Source organism: Cervus elaphus, chromosome X (assembly GCF_910594005.1).
Source record: "Cervus elaphus chromosome X, mCerEla1.1, whole genome shotgun sequence".
Classification (NCBI taxonomy): Eukaryota; Metazoa; Chordata; class Mammalia; order Artiodactyla; family Cervidae; genus Cervus; species Cervus elaphus.
Genome location: NC_057848.1, coordinates 81,158,846 through 81,174,519, shown reverse-complemented (window position 1 = coordinate 81,174,519; position 15,674 = coordinate 81,158,846).

Genomic DNA, 15,674 nt, shown 5'->3' with positions numbered 1-15,674 from the left:
AGCTCTAAGCTCATTTGCCAGGAGTCAAGGATTGGCATGATCGCCATCCAGTGAGTGGTCAAGGCCCTCAGCTTCCCTGGAGGCCTGACAGGCCCAGGTCACACTTTGAGCCCATAGGAGTCCCTTCCTTTTCATTCCATCATTGCAAGAGGAAAACTACAGTGTCCGTACGCGGGGGTGTGGAGGGGTGTGGAGGGGTGTGGAGGGGTGTGGGGGGGTGGGGGGGGTGCCCTGGTTGGTGTATGGGAACCTAGATGTGGTGCCCAGTTGCCATGCTGGGACAACTCACACCAACAGAGATACACTTTAAAAAAAGAAAGAAAAAGTGAAGGTATATAGATCAAATATCAGCAACTGTTTAAAACCTCCTGTGAGAGACAGAAAGAGAATTTGGTGGTTTTAATGTTGCTAAAACTACTTAGTAACAGCACACAAAGTTGACATGGATGCTGATGAGAATGGAGAGTGGAAGAAGCAGTAAAAATTGGACTGAACCCTGTTTCATCAGGGCTCCCCCAATTCACTTCAAGGCGCCATGAAATGAAGAGAGAGTGACTTATTTCAAGACTGCACTAAGCACCTGCTCTGCACTAAACAGTTACACACACTCCTTCCCAAATTCATATTTTGAATTGCTCATCCACCTCACACCCCAGATGATGGGAGAGTAGAAGGATATATGCTCATCTCCTCCTGTGAGAGCACCAGAATTGCAACTACCTGTTGAACAACCATTGACAGGAGGATGCTGGAACCTACCAAAAAGAGATATCCCACGTCCAAAGACAAAGGAGAAGCTACAATGAGATTGTAGGAAGGGTGCAATCACGATAAAATCAAATCCCGTACCCACCGGTTGGGCAACCCACAAACTGAAGAACAATGATACTCAAGAAGTTCTCTCACTGTTGTGAAAGTTCTGAGCCCCACATCAGGCTTCCCAGCCTGGGAATTTGATAGAGGGGCTGGGAATCCCCAGGGAATCTGACCTTGAAGTCCAGCGGGCTTTGATTATAGCACTTCCACAGGACTAGAGGAAACAGAGACTCCACTCTTGGAGGGCACAAACAAAATCTTGCACACACCATGACCCAAGGGAAAGGAGCAGTGACCCCAGAGGAGACTGATGCAAAACTACCTGCTGCTGTTGGAGGGTCACCTGTGGAGGCCTGGGTCTGCAAGTGCTCATGGCAGGGATGGGGACACTGGCAGCAGCAATCCTGGAAGGTCCCTCTTGATGTAAGTCCTCTTGGATTTGCCACTAACCCTACCACAGAGCCCATAGATCCCAGCCCTTGGATGCCTCAGGCCAAAACACTAACAAGAAGGGAGTACAACCCCACCCATTTGCAGACAATTGAATTAAAGATTTACTGACCAAGGCCCTGCTCACCAAAACAAGACCCAGTTTTCCCCACCTTGTCCTTCCCATCAGAAAGCTTACAGAAGCCTCTTAGCCTCATCCACCAGAGGGCATGCAGAAGAAGTAAGAAGAAAGACAATGGAGAAGATGCAAGAATTGTTTACCAGAGACCTAGAAGAACTAAAGAACAAACTGAGATGAACAAAACACTAGAAGTCAATAGCAGAATAACTGAGGCAGGAGAATGGATAAGGGACCTGAAGGACAAAATGGTGGAAATCACTGCTGTGGAATAGAATATAGAAAAAAATGCAAAAAAAAAAAAAAAATGAAGATAGTGTAAGAAACTTCTGGGACAACATTAAATGCACCAAAGGGGTCCCAGAAGGAGAAGAGAGAGAAAGGACTCAACAAAATATTTGAGGAGATAATAGCTGAAAAATTCCCTAACATGGGAAAGGAAATAGTCAACCAAGTCCAGGAAGGGCAGAGAGTCCCAGGCAGGATAAATCCAAGGAAGTTTATCCAAGGAGGATAAGCCCAAGGAGGTATATTGGTGACTGTATCCACCAATACATCTAGTAATCAAACTGACAAAAATTAAAGACAAAGATAAAATATTAAAAGCACAAGGGGAAATGACAAATAACACATGAGGGAACCCTCATCAGGTTATCAGCTGTTTCTCAACAGAAATTCTACAAGCCAAAAGGGAATGGCATGATATATTTAAAGTGATGAAAAGGAAGAAACTCCAACCAAGAATACTCTACCCTGCAAGATTCTCATTCAGATTTGATGGAGAAATCAAAAGCTTTCTGCACAAGCAAAAGTTAAGACAATGAAAAGACCTACAGAAAATAAACTCAAAGCAATTAAGAAAATGGTAATAGGAGCATATATATTGATAACTACCTTAAATATAAATGGGTAAAATGCACCAACCAAAAGACATAGACTGGTTGGGTGGATGAAAACATATGCATGCATGCACTGCCACTTTCCTCATCACTCTGCTTAACCCCCAAATTGTATGTAATCATTTTATATTGTTAGATTAATCATACTCCCATTATGGCTTGCAACTGTAATTACCTTTTATTTTTTGTCTGGCTATTGATTGTGAAAACTGATAAACATCTTTTATTATTGTGAGTATGTAACTACTATTCACTTAATACCATTGTGTCATGATTGGTCAACAGAAAAATAATAGAATTCTATATCACCAAAAAAAGGCAGAGGAATAAGAGATCAAATTGCCAACATCCGTGGGATCATAGAAAAAGCAAGAGAGTTCCTTTAAAACATCTTCTTTACTTCTGCTTTATTGACCATGCCAAAGCCTTTGGCTGTGTGGATCACAACAAACTGTGGAAAATTCTTCAAGAGATTGGAATACCAGACCACCTTACCTGCCTCCTGAGAAATTTGTGTGCAGGTCAAGAAGCAACAGTTAGAACCAGACGTGGAACAACAGACTGGTTCCAAATTGGGAAAGGAGTACGTCAAGGTTGTATATTGTCACCCTGTTTATTTAACTTATATGCAGAGTTGTTATTGTTGTTTAGTCACTAAGTCATGCCCGACTCTTTTATGACCCCATGAACTGTAGCCTTCCAGGCTCCTCTGTCCGTGGGATTTTCCCAGGCAAGAATATCAGAGTGGGTTGCCATTTCTTTCTCCAGGGGAACTTCCCAACTCAGGGTTTGAACTCAGGTCTCTTGCATCTCCTGCACTGGCAGGCAGATTCTTTACCACCGAGCCACTGGGGGAAGCAGAGCACATCATGCGAAATGCCGGGCTGGGTGAAGCACAAGCTGGAAGCAAGATTGCTGGGAGAAATATCAATAACCTCAGATATGCAGATGACATCACCCTTATGGCAGAAAGTGAAGAAGAACAAAAGAGCTGCTTGATGAAAGTGAAAGAGGAGAGTGAAAAAGCTGGCTTAAAACACAACATTCAAAAAACAAAGATCATGGCATCCGGTCCCATCACTTCATGGCAAGTCGATGGGGAAGCAATGGAAACAGTGACAGACTTTATTTTCTTGGGCTCCAAAATCACTGCAGATGGTGGCTGCAGCCATGAAATTAAAAGATGCTTGCTCTTTGGAAGAAAAGCTATGACCAACCTAGACAGCATATTAAAAAGTAGACATGACTTTGCCGACAAAGGTCCATCTAGTCAGAGCTATGGTTCTTCCAGTAATCATATACGGATGTGAGTTGGATCATAAAGAAAGCTGAGCGCCAAAGAACTGATGCTTTTGAACTGTGGTGTTGGAGAAGACTCTTGAGAGTCCCTTGGACTGCAAGGAGATCAAACCAGTCAGTCCTAAAGGAAATCAGTCCTGAATATTCATTGGAGGGACTGATGCTGAAGCTGAAACTCCAATACTTTGGCCACCCGATGCAAAGAACTGACTCCTTGGGAAAGACCCTGATGCTGGGGAAAATTGAAGGAGGGGGAGAAGGGAACGACAGAGGATGAGGTGGTTGGATGGCATCACCGACTCAATGGACATGAGTTTGGGCAAGCTCAGGGAGTTGGTGATGGACAGGGAAGCCTGGGGTGCTGGAATCCATGGGGTCGCAAAGAGGTGGACATGACTGAGCGACTGAACTGAACTGAATTGATATCACCAAAACTACCATTTAATAGAAAAACCTGTAATCATTTTTTTTCATTTATTTTTATTAGTTGGAGGCTAATTACTTTACAATATTATAGTGGTTTTTGTCATACATTGACATGAATCAGCCATGGATTTACAAGTATTCCCCATCCCGATCCCCCCTCCCACTTTTTAAAATCCAGAATTTTCTTGGATTTTTTTGAAAAATACAAATGCCCAGGCAATAGCTTTTTTAATCCAAAGCTACAGATATGTTTCTGATGAGCTACCATGTTTAAAAACACCTGAACTATATGATGATCTTTTACTTTTATTTAGTTTGTTTCACTTTTTCTATTTCATACTCATTGCCCCCATTTCATTTAGTTTGTTATCCAATTTTTCCATCTCTCTTTCTGATGTTCTTTCTCAAGCCTTTAGCAAGCATAGTAGAAAAGCTTTTATGTGTATACACACACACACACACACACACATATACATAGTATGCATATCTATTTTAGAAAACTTACTAGTGTTTGCCTAACTAAAAAATTTATTATATTTTGATTCCATTTGTTTGATTTAGTATGAATACAATGATAGATTTCTAATTTAAAAAATAGATATGCAACAAAGGTTTACTGTATAGCACAGGGAACTATAGTCAATGTCTTGTATAACCTATAAAAGAAAATAATTTAATTTGAAAAACAATATATGTGTATAACTGAATCAGTTTGCTCTGCACCTAAAAGACTGTAAGTCAATTAGTCTTCAAGAAATACATATATATTAAGAAAAAAAAGGCTGGGGTAATCCATCCAGAGGCGCCATTTATTTTCCATGGCTCAAGAACTGGGCATACTGGAGAAGTGAATTGAAAAGCAGTAGGAATAATGACCCCTTCCCTACATAGAACATATGTAATATGGATTTCTTGCTTTATATCAGCCTTGTTTTATTTTACCTTAACTTATAATCAATGTTTTCAGTGAGTTATAGTCTGTCTGGTCCCACGTTGTCAAGCCCATTTATAAGTGGCAAACACTCAATTTAACTATATGAGCTCTATGTCAGAGTGCCTATGCCCACTGTAGAATATTTTATGACAGTGGCTGCTATGGTCTGGAGAACTGAAACACCGCAGTGATAAGATGGTTAAGGCAAATATACCTATTGGCTAACTTCAGTAGCTCCCTTAACACTATAGGGACATCTTTTAAAAATTTAGTGTTATCCTCAAGTTTCCTCTAATTTGTGCCCCAGTATTAAGGTCAAAAAATTTTCCTAAAGGATGCATTTTAGCAGTTGTTGAAGTCAATTCCCAATCTATTTGTAGAAGTCTAAGCCAATAAGCACTTGTTATCTTTAAAAAAATATTAGTATGCTATTGTGGTAAAAGGGTATACTTTACAGGCATTTAGTACATTCACAATGTAGTTCAGCCATCCCCTCTCTTGTGTCCAAATAAATTATCACTCCAAAAGGAAACCCTATGCCCAGTAATCAGTCCTTCTCAATTTCCCCCTCACTGCAACCAAGCTCTGAAAACCAATAATCTGCTCTCTGTCTCTATGGACTTACTTTTCCTGGATAGTTGCTACAAATGAAATTGTACAGTATGTGACCTTTTTGTCTGGCCTCTCTCACTTGGCATAATAATTTTGAGTTTCATTTGGGACTTCATTCCTTTTTGTGGCTGAATGCTATGCACTGTACAGAGGGTCACTTTAATGTCTGTATTTGGTGCAATGTAGGAGTCCAACTTCATTCTATTGCATGTGGATATCCTGCTGTCCTTGTACCATTCGGGGGACAAGACTTGCACTTCTCACCAATTAATGATCTGACATTCCTGCAAAAAATAAATTGAGGGTACGTATCTGGGTTTATTTCTGGACTTGCTGTTCTATTCCATTGATCTCTGTGTCTATCATTATCTCAGTACCACACCAACTTGATTACTGTTCCCATGATTAGTTCTGATACAAGGTAGTGGACTCCTCCAACTTTCTTTTTCAAGATTGTCTTAGCTATTCCTGGTCTCTTGCAATTCCACATAAATTCTAGGATCAGCTTTTTTCTGCAAAATAGGTCACTGGCATTTTGAAAAGGATTGTTTTTCATCTGTAGGCCTTTTTACATAGGATTCCCATCTGTATATTAAGACCTCAAATTTTCTAAGCTGCCTTGATGCCTTTGAGCCTCAAATACCCCCACTGGCCCAACTGTGCTTTCTCCTGCTCTCACCTGCAATGTCCCCCTCTCTGTGGGAAAACTACCCCACCCAGCTGATTCTCTCCTATCAGCTAGACTAGCTGCGCTCTGCCCGTTCTTCCAGCCATCAAGCTTTACTTCCCTGCCAGGCAGTGCAATGATTCCTACAGGACAATGATCTCCTCGTGTGGGGACACTGGTGTGCCCCATCCTCTTGTTACTACAACATCTATTTCCCATGGTCCCTGCCGCTTAACTCTACTCCAGAGCCATACTCCGCCATTGTCCTGCATGGCATTCCCTGTTGTCCACCCAGGCTGTGAGTACCTGAGACTCACAAACAGCTGTCCATCTGTCCAGTGTCGTGTGCTTGGCTGTCTCACACTTCTTAAGGTAGGGGATCCCTCCTTCATTAGTAGGGTAAATGGGAGATAAACAGAACTTTTGGTGTCACAACAGGATAGCCCAACTACAACCCGGGAAGCCTGAACAGCTTTAACTCACTTCTCTTTTGCTAACTAAAAGTTTTGTTAGTTTAAGGTGATGGTGACCTGGGCTGGAGCTGCCAAAGGTGCCTGGATTGTGCTTTGGCTTGTGCCTGTTCTGTTGCCTCTTGACCTCGGCCGTCTCTTCCCACCCTAACTTGTTGTTCTAGTGCCTGAGGAGGGAACTATGGTGAATTGACTGTATCCTGGCCTGAAGTGGGCTGTTTTGCCCCCTTTGCCTGGCACCTCCAAGGACGCAGTCTGAGGCTGGGGATCATCAATGAATCCATAGAGTGGAAGTCTAGGGAGTGCTCAGGGGATAGTGACAGGGGGTGCTGATGACACAGCTTCTTAACTGTTCCACTTTTGATTCCCACTTTCCAGGGGCTGGCCTAGAGTCTTTGGGAATAAGAAATCCAGTGTAGCAGGGTGGTCACTGAAGATAGATCATGGGGTGCAGTAGGGGGTGGATCATGGGCAATCATCCTGGTTGCTTCTCAAGTGTGCCCATTTCAAGCAAGGGTAGCAAACTTTCCTGTCTCCTTTGCTGTTGCTTTCCAAGTGAGTGCCACTCAGTCATGTCCAACTCTTTGTGACCCCATGGACTATACTGTCCTTGAAATTCTCCAGGCCAGAATACTGGAGTGAGTAGCCTTTCCCTTCTCCAGGGGATCTTCCCAAGCCAGGGATTGAACCCAGGTCTCCCACATTGCAGGAGGATTCTTTACCAGCTGAGCCTTGTGGCTTCCCTGTGTTGCTTTCCAAGCACATTTGCTTTTCTTGGCTGTGTGCTCTACAGATATTAGTTAGGTCTAGCTGTTCTGTTCCTTGATCTCATTATTGGTCTTCTGTCTATGTGCCTGTCCCTCATTGAAAATGGAGTGTTGAAGTCTCCAAGGATTATTTAGAACTGTGTACTCCATTCAGTTCTGTCACTTTTTGTTTCATATATTTTGGGAGGCTGCTGGGACCATATGGATATATAACTCATACATATCCTTTATGTACTGATATTTCTATTAATATAGAAATCTGTTGATATTCTGTAAAAAAAAAAAAGTTCTGTTAAAATCTATTTCATCTAATGCCAGTATAGCCACTGCAACTCCCACTTTGGGATGATTTGCATGGATACCATTTTCTACCCTTTTGTTTTCAAACTCTTTTTGGATCTAAGACAAGACTCTTGTGTTAATAGATAACATATATTGGGTTACATTTATTGTTAATCCTCTTTGCCAATCTGCCTTTTCATTGAATAGTTTTATCTGTTGGTATTGCAGAGATTTGGAGAAGGAAATGGCAACCCACTCCAGTATTCTTGCCTGGAGAATCCCGCGGACAGAGCAGCCTCATGGACTGCTGCCCATGGGGTCACACAGAGTCGGACATGGCTGAAGCAACTTAGCATGCATGCATGCATTGGAGAAGGAAATGGCAACCCACTTCAATATTCTTGCCTGGAGAATCCCAGGGACAGAGGAGCCTGGTGGGCTGCCGTCTATGGGGTCGCACAGAGTCAGACACGACTGAAGTGACTTAGCAGCAGCAGCATTGCAGAGATTATTTCCAAGGAAAGATTTTTCCTAACATTTTCTAACTTTCCACATGTCAGCCCATTTTTGTTCCATCACTCCTCAATTACTGTCTTTTTTCTGTGATTAAATTTTCTCTTGCACAAAGTGGCTATCACTCTTTTTCTTTACTTTTTAAATATTTTTAAGTCTGGAGTTTTAAAATTTGTTTTGTGTTTTTTTTGGGGGGGGTTGTTATACTGTGAATTATAATTATTATCTTACCTTTTAAAAAGTCAAGTTTATATTAATACTGAGATAGTTTTCATAGTATTCTAAACTCTGTTCCCTCCCAGCTCTGCCACATTCCTTTATTTATTGTGATAAATGGCATGTTTGCATATGGTTCCTATTTACAGATTTATGGTTACTGCTTTATACATTTTTATTTAAATCAAAATACAAAAAGAGGAGAAGATAAATAGAAGTGACAGGGATTTCCCTGGTGGTCCAGTGTTTTAGATTCTGCCTTCCAATGCAGGGGTTGTGGGTTCAAACCCTGAACCTGTATCTAAGATGCCACATGTGGTGGATCAACTAAACCTTGGGGCCAGAACTCCTGAGCCCACATGCTCTGGAGCCCGTGTGCCACAACTGGAGAGAAGCCCTCAGGATGCAATGAAGACCCAATGCGGCCATTGATAAATAAGTATTTTTTTAAAAAAGGAGTTACAAACCCAAAGTGCAGGAATACTGATTTTGCATTTATCTGTGCAGTTACCTTGGCCTTTGTGGTTTATTTCTTCACATTCCTCCAAATAAGTGCCCACTGTTATTTCACTTCAGCCTGAAGGACTACTTTTAGCATTTATTTTTTTGAGCTATGCTGGGTCTATTTTGCTGTGCAGGCTTTTCTCTAGTTGTGAAGAGCTGGGGCTACTGTCTGGTTGCAGTGGAAGGGCTTCTCATTACAATGGCTTCTATTATTGCAGAACATGGGCTCTAGGGCTCGGGCTCAGCAATTGTGACACACTGGTTTAATTGCTCCACAGTATATGGGATCTTCCTGGACCTGGGATCAAACCCATGTCCTCTGAATTGGCAGGCAGATTCTTTACCACTGAACCACAAGGGTAGTCCCTATATCAATTTTTTCAGTGTGAACAGGATATGCATTCCTCCTATCCCCTCCTACTTTATTGCAGTATAATTTATAAATAAAATTTGTATATTTAAGTTGAACAATGTGATGTGATGTATACATACATTGTTAAATGATTACCACAGGCTAATTAATACACATATTATCTCACATAGTTAAAGGACTTTAGGAGGTGGGGTTTGGGATAAAACTAAGATCTACTCCCTCATCAAGTCTCCAGTATACCATACAATGTCTTAAATTTATATTCAACATGCTGTACGTTAGATCCCTAAAATTTATTTCGCTTATAACCGATTGTTTTTACCCTTTGATGAACCACTCAACAAATTACAGTCCTGGAGGAATTGTGCTTCCTGGTTTCACTATATCACAAAGATATAGTAATCAAAACAGTATGGTTCTGGCATAAGAATAGATACACAGACCTTTGAAACAAAATATAGATCCCAGAAATAAACCCTCATGTGCGTGCGTGTGTGCATGCATGCTAAGTCACTTCAGTCATGTCCAACTCTTTGCAACCCTATGGGCAGTAGCCCACCAGGCTCCTCTGTCCATGGGATTTTCCAGGCAAGAATATTGGAGTGCACTGCCGAGCCCTCCTTCAGGGGATCTTTCCAACCCAGGCATCCAACCTGTGTCTTACCACTAATGCCACCTGGGAAGGCCAAACCCACACATATATGCTCACTTATTTGATGAGAGCTCCAAGAACATGCAATGAGTGTTTCCTGGTAGCTCAGCAGCAAAGAATTCCCCTGCAATGCAGGATACTTGCAGGAGATGTGTGTTGGGTCTCTGGGTTGGGAAGACCACATGCAAGCAAGGAAAATGACAATCAAGAAAACACCATGAGGAAAGGCTAGCCTATTATCCTATACCATATCCCCAACTCAATTCAAAATGTATAAAGATTAAACATAAGGCCTGAAACTGTAAAACTCCTAGAAGAAAAATATTGGGGTAAGCACTGTAACTTAGGTTTTAACAAATAATTTTTTAAATTGACCCCAAAACAAAGGCAATGAAAGCAAAAATAAACAGGTGAATTACATCAAACTTAAAAGATTCTACACAGCAAAGGAAACAATAAACAAAATAAAAAGGCAACTTACCTATGGAGCAGAGGAAAATATTTGCAAAGCATGTATCTGTTAAGGGTTTCATATGCAAAATATATAAGGAATGCAATCAATTCAACAGCAAAAGAGAAATTCTCAATCAATAAAATGATACATGGAGGACTTCCCTGGTGGTCCAGTGGTTAGGACTCCACACTTCCACTGCAGGGTGCATGGGTTTGACCCCTAGTCAGGGAACCAAGATCCTACAATCCTCATGGCATGGCCCCCCAAAAAGAAATCTTCTGATCATATCATGTAACAACCTAAATGGGAAAAGAACTTGAAAAATAGTAGTTATATCTATTAATATATGTATAACGAATCACTTTACTGTGCACCTGAAACTATCATGACATTGTTAATCAACTATACTCCAATATAAAATAAAATGTGAAAAAAGACATCACATCTGTTACAATGGCTATTATCAAAAGGACAAGAAATGGCAAGTGTTGGCAAGATTGTGGTAAAAAGAGAACCCTTCTGCTCTGTTGGTGGGAATGTAAAATCATGCAGCCACTATGAAAAACAGTGCAGAGATTCCTCAAAAATTTAAAACTAGAATTATCAGATCATCCAGCAATCCCACTCCTGAAAATATATCCAAAGGACATGATTCCTGCTCTGCTCTTATATGCTCGTTGCAGCATTATTTGCAATAGTCAAGAATGAAGACAACCTAAGTGTTTGTTGCAGATGAAAGGATAAAGAAAATATTATATACATATATATGTACATGTGTGTATAACATACATATACATATATGCATATATATATATGGGACTTCCCTGGTGGTTCAGATGGTAAAGAATCTGCCTGCAATGCAGGATACCTGGGTTTGATCCCAGGGTCAGGAATATCCCCTGGAGAAGGAAATGGCAATCCACAATATATATAACACAGTATACTATATGCAATACAATATATATTATATATATATATATATATATATATATACCATATATGTTCAATATAATATACTATATATCATAAATACATATGTGGCATAAAATAGAATTCTTCTTAAAAATTCATTTGAAAAAATATTTTTGCCTTTATGGGGGTGAAACTGAGAGGAAGCAGGAGCAGTGATAATACATAGTGGATTCTCCTTCCTTCAGACTTCTTGCCTTTCTCAGGAAATCTCTACAGGCAGAGCTTAATAGGGAGACAGTTGAAAAGGCAAAATGGGGTTGGCAGTGACCCAGAAGCATAGAACACATTATAGAATTTTGAACTCATATATTTAGACAACTTTAACTTACCTAGCATCTATGTCTTACACCACATATGCCTTGAAAGAGAATGCAAACACTCTGCCTTTTGTAACAAAATAAACACAGAAATGACTACAATAACATCAGTAACACCCACTTTCAAAATCACAAAAACTAAAATTGAGACCTTTGTTAGGAGCTGTACTTGATGTTTATATAGTAAATAGGGAACTGTTGACAGATTTTAATTAAGTTTACATATTTTACTAATTTTGGTATTGAAAATTTCATACACATAATGACTTCTCTTCTTTCTCACATAGCCACCTAGAAAACTCAGAGTTTAGGTAAAAAGCATCCTTATTCACATATTTGTTTAATATTCCAGCCTCAGGCACACTCAACACCTTTGCCTGAGTAACAGGTGGAACATCACTCTTACGTAAGCCAGTTTTTCTACCTGAAAGATTTTTAAATAGCAAAACAGAAAAAGAGACACAGATGTACAGAACAGACTTTTGGACTCTGTGGGAGAAGGCAAGGGTGGGATGTTTCGAGAGAACTGCATGTATATTATATATAGTGAAACAGATCACCAGCCCAGGTGGGATGCATGAGACAAGTGCTCGGGCCTGGTGCACTGGGAAGACCCAGAGGAATCGGGTGGAGAGGGAGGTGGGAGGGGGGATTGGGATGGGGAATACATGTAACTCCATGGCTGATTCATGTCAATGTATGACAAAACCCACTGCAATGTTGTGAAGTAATTAGCCTCCAACTAATAAATGAAAAAAAAAAAATAAAGTAAAACAACCAAAAAAAAAATGTTGTAAGAATTGGGAGATCTAAAGATAAAACTAAAACTGTGTAGAGACACAAACCTTCTATGACTCAGAAACTTATCTGGAGCACTGTGTGGGTGTGTGTGAGTGTATGTGTAAGTATTGTTTCAGTTGAACTTTAAGCAAACTGCAAACATACACTCTACACAGAAACACTTTCCAATTCCCTGTGTTTAAACTCATGGCATTCCTTTTCTGCACACCCTCTCCAGCATTTATTGCTTGTAGACTTTTGGATAGCAGCCATTCTGACCGGCATGAAATGGTACCTCACTGTGGTTTTGATTTGCATTTCTCTAATAATGAGTGATGTTGAGCATCTTTTAATGTGTTACACTGTTGGTGGGAATGCAAACTAGTACAGCCACTATGGAGAACAGTGTGGAGATTCCTTAAAAAACTGGAAATAGAACTGCTGTATGACCCAGCAATCCCACTTCTGGGCATACACATCAAGGAAACCAGAAGTGAAAGAGGCATGCGTACCCCAATGTTCATTGCAGCACTGTTTATAATAGCCAAGACATGGAAGTAACCTAGATGCCCATCAGCAGATGAATGGATAAGAAAGCTGTGGTATATATACACAATGGAATATTACTCAGCCATTAAAAAGAATATATTTGAATTAGTTCTAATGAGGTGGATGAAACTGGAGCCCATTATACAGAGTGAAGTAAGCCAGAAAGATAAAGACCAATACAGTATACTAATGCATATATATGGAATTTAGAAAGATGGTAACAATAACCCTATATGCAAGACAGAAAAAGAGACTCAGATGTATAGAACAGACTTTTGGACTCTGTGGGAGAAGGCGAGTGTGGGATGATCTGAGAGAATAGCATTGAAACATGTATATTATCAGTTGTGAAACAGATCACCAGTCCAGATTTGATGCATGAGACAAGTGCTCAGGGCTGGTGCACTGGGATGACCCAGAGAGATGGGATGGGGAGGGAGGTGGGAGGGAGGTTCAGGATGGGGAACACATGTAAATCCATGGCTGATTCATATCAATGTATGGCAAAAAACACTACAAAATTGTAAAGTAATTAGCCTCCAACTAATATAAATAAATAAATAAAAAACAGCAAAATAAACTACTTGTCCAGTTTAAAAAAAAGTAAAAAATTTAAAAAAAAAAACATGAAAAATAAATAAATAAACTCATGGGATGAGCTGCCCTGCAGAGGCAGGACCTGGTGTCTTTGGGCAGGCGTGGCAGTTAAAGAGTGCGAGCTCTCAAACCAGACCTCCTACCTAGAGCTTGTTATATATGCAGAGTGAAGTAAGTCAGAAAAAGTAAAACAAATATCATTCATTAAGGCATATATATGGAATCTAGAAAAGTGGTACTGATGAACTTCTTTGTAGGGCAGGAATAGGATCCAGATATAGAGAGCAGACTTACGGACACAGTGGGGGCAGGAGAGGGTGGGACGAGTTGAAAGAGCAGCATTGACATATACACATTATTATATGTAATATAAATAGCTAGTGTGAAGTTGCTGTATAACACAGGGAGCTCAACTTTGTGCTCTATGACAACCTAGAGGGGTGAGATGGGGTGGGAGTTGAGAGGGAGGTTCAAGAGGGAGGTGACACATGTATACCTATGGCTGATTCATGTTGATGTATGGCAGAAACCAACACAACATTGTTGTCTGCACAGAACTGGACACGACTGAAGTGAAGTGACTTAACAAGAACACACCATATGACCCATCAATCCCACTCCTGGGCATATATCTGGAGAAAACTCTAATTCAAAAAGATACACTCACTCTAATGTTCACAGCAGCACTATTTACAAGGGCCAAGAGAAGGAAGCAAACTAAATGTCCATCAACAGATAAATGGATAAAGAAGATGTGGTACACATATACAACAGAATACTACTCAGCCATAAAAGAATTAAGTATAATGATGCCATTTATCAGCAACATGGATGGACTGAGAGATTATCATACTAAGTGAAGTAAGTCAAACAGACAAAGACAAATATCATAGGATTTCACTTATATGTGGAATCAAAATATGCTACAAGTGAACATATTTACAAAAGAGAAACACTCACAGACATAAACAAACTTATGGTTACCAAAGGGGTAAGGGGGTAGAGAAGGGATAAATTGAGAGGTTGGGATTAGCAGATATAAACTACTAAATATGAAATATATAACCAACAAAGTCCTGCTGTATAGCACAGGGAACTATAGTAAATATTCTGTAATAAATCATAATGGAAAAGAATATGAAAAAATATATATTTACATAAAACTAACATAACATTGTAAATCAATTACACCTCAATAAAAATATATTGAAAAGTGAAAGCCTTTCACTGTGTGGATCACAATAAAGTGTGGAAAGTTTTTAAAAAGAGATGGGAATACCAGACCACCTTACCTGTCTCCTGTGAAACATGTATGTGGGTCAAGAAGCAACAGTTAGAACCTGACAAGGAATAACAGACTGGTTCAAAATTGTGAAAGGCATACAACAAGGCTGTATATTGTCATCCTGGTTTAATATAACTTGTATGCAAAGTACATCATGCGAAATGCTAGGCTGGATATATCACAAGCTGGAATCAAGAACACCAGGAGAAACACCAACAATCTCAGATATGCAGATGATACCACTTTAATGGCAGAAAGCAAAGAGGAACTAAAGAGCCTCTTGATGAAAGTGAAAGAGCAGAGTGAAAAAGCTGGCTTAAAACCCAGAAAAACTAAGATCATGGCATCTGGTCCCATTCCTTCATGGCAAATAGATGGGGAAAAAGTGGAAGCAATGACAGAGTTTACTTTCTTGGGTTCCAAAATACTGCAGATGGTGATGGCAGCCATGAAATTAAAAGATACTTGCTCCTTGGAAGAAAAGCTGTGAGAAACCTAAACAGCATGTTAAAAATCAGACATACCACTTTGCTGACAAGGGTCCGTATAGTCAAAGCTATGGTTTTTACAGTAGTCTCATATGGATGTGAGAGTTGCACCATAAAGTAGGGTGAGCACTGAAAAACTGATGGTTTCAAATTGGGATGATTTCCAGTCCCTTGGACAGCAAGGTGATCAAACCAGTCAATTAAAAAGGAAATCAACCCTGAATATTCATTGAA